Source organism: Hyalella azteca, unplaced genomic scaffold, assembly GCF_000764305.2.
Source record: "Hyalella azteca isolate HAZT.00-mixed unplaced genomic scaffold, Hazt_2.0.2 contig9037, whole genome shotgun sequence".
NCBI classification, from domain to species: Eukaryota; Metazoa; Arthropoda; class Malacostraca; order Amphipoda; family Hyalellidae; genus Hyalella; species Hyalella azteca.
The window spans coordinates 1-2326 of record NW_025939117.1 but is presented as its reverse complement, the minus strand read 5'-3'; the positions used below and the strand labels follow the sequence as shown (position 1 = coordinate 2326).

At 38.0% G+C, this 2326-nt stretch overlaps 1 long non-coding RNA gene across 1 annotated transcript; it reads right to left on the bottom strand.

The window, feature by feature from the left end:
- Positions 1-6: 6 nt before the first annotated feature.
- On the bottom strand, positions 7-2307 carry LOC108680342. Its single transcript, XR_001931422.2, has 3 exons — positions 2152-2307; positions 437-492; positions 7-76 (listed from the first exon to the last, which is right to left on the bottom strand). It is a non-coding gene; the product is annotated as an uncharacterized LOC108680342 (long non-coding RNA).
- Positions 2308-2326: the final 19 nt, after the last annotated feature.

Genomic DNA, 2326 nt, shown 5'->3' with positions numbered 1-2326 from the left:
TGTGGACCTGAACGTAGTTGGCGGGGAAGAGGCCGTACTGCCCGTTACACCAGCCACGCCACCAGCCTTCGTCGATCTGAAAATCGTCAGCACTTAATTAAATTTTTGCCTTTGAAAAGCCAGGAATTGTTACTAATTACTTCGTTACAGAAAATTTTTATTTACTTTACGAAAAATGGTATTCACTTTAATAAGACATTTTAATTAAAGAACATTGCTCGAAAATCTAAGTTAGAAAAAAGTTGAGTTAACAAAGATCCCCCTAGTTGCAAACTGCCTAATCTCTTGAAAGGTAATGGCTCACAACAATGGATGTGTCTTTGTCCAGGATTAAAATCGTTATCATGTAATTAAATTAGTTATGATAGTACAGCACCTGGCAAGTATCATCACATTTAAAATTTAAAAACTCGCATCAACAAGATGGCTGGCTCACCTGTTCGATGTGAGTTATAACGTCGTCAGGGTCGAAGGAAATTTCATCAGAGTCCGCTGAAAGTAAATGTACAAGACGTGTTTAAAAACTACTCATATAATTAGTCCACAATTGCTTATCTATAAGCAATATGATTTCAAATGAAGTATTGAAAAATAAAGTGTTTCCCCTTCTCGCGTAAGTCGCATGAATTTCCAGCAACGCTAGGAAGCTTAAGTAATCGAATAGTGCAAACTTCATACATCAACGCTAAGGAACATGGTGAGGTTCTAAAGTAGACAAGTATCATGGACACCAACATCAACATACGTACATAAGATACCGTCAAACGAGGTAATAAGAGACAGTCCTCCCACGTTTTGTTGAAATGTTGTGTCAGCTAAACTAATCAGAATACTGCAAAACTAAAGGTAGTGGCGTAAAATTCAACATTTTTACTATCTATGCAGCATAAAGCAAGTTAACACGTTGACTCCGAAGTGGTACATATGCGTACCACAAAATGTATTTCTCCAGGACGTAGTGGTACATAATTCAGGTTGCCTAAAATCGGCCAAATCCCAGAACAAAAAAGGCCGATAACTCAAAATATACTAGTTTATTTGTACCTAGGTTCCGCTATAAAATTTCCATTTATTTTCTATTTGTAGTTTTTAAAATTTAATTTGTAAGTACCCCCATCACAAATTTTAGCTGGCCAACGCAATTGAGAAAAAGTAAATCACGGAATTTGTCCGAAAAAAATGACCGTCTGGCAACCCTGTTTAAAAACGGTAGAAAAAATGAAATAATAGTACAAGATGAAAGTGTTAAAAAATCATACATTTACTACCTCTAAAAAATCCCTGAAAAAAGTGTGAAAAGTGAGATTTTGGAACAGTACCTCTGCTAAGGTCTGTAGCAAAAGAAAAATTGTCGTATTAATAAATTTTTCTTCCAAAAAAGTTGCACACAGGTGTTGGCTTGAAAATGTGATTGACAGAATTTGCGTACCTCATTAAAAAAAATGGCGGCCATTTCCGCAAGACGGGGTAATAAGGGACACCCCTAAAAATGCATTTACAGTAGAACCTTGGTTAGCAAAGGCTCCAGTTAACAAAAAAAAATCAACTAACAACAAAGAATATTGATTACATTTACCTCGCTCAGTGAAAAAATTTCACTTAACGAAAAATTAATGCATCATCGGTCATCACAAAATTGTGCATAGAACGTCGTAGATAGAATTAAGCACTGGACAACAAAGAATGAGAAGTAATTAACCTAAAGTCTATACGATGGCCCTTGCAAAGACCTTTAAAATGAGCCCAAACTCATTTATGAAATATTTCATGGTAAGAAGTTATTAATGAAAAACGCTCAAAACCGTCCCTCATTACCCCGTTTGACGGTATTGAAAAAAATCTTAGATATAAGGAAATTGGAATGAAAAGGTTTCCGAAAAATCTCTCATTGGCCACATTGCTTACACATGCACACTGCGTGATTCACACGCAGTTCGATTTGAATCACCGCAACGTGGCCATGAGCGGAGCAGTTCAAAACTCATCATAAGATCTCAACATTACATAAATGATATATACCGTACATAATAGGATTAATAGCATTGAATCACCGCAACGTGGCCATGAGCGGAGTCGTTCAAAACTCATCGTAAGATCTCAACATTACATAAATAATATACACACATAATAGTATTGTATAGAAGCACTCACCGGCCTGGTAGTCGTAGAGAGCGTAGGCAGTGAGGCCGAGGTTCTCATCGTCTGGAGCAGCGCGGCTGTCCGGACTGTCATCGCTGGTGGAGGTTGGGGCAGAAGGCACCGCAGGAGCCGCTGCTGCAGGAGCAGACGTCGCCACGGGTGTTGGCGTCTATGAAATACACATTCG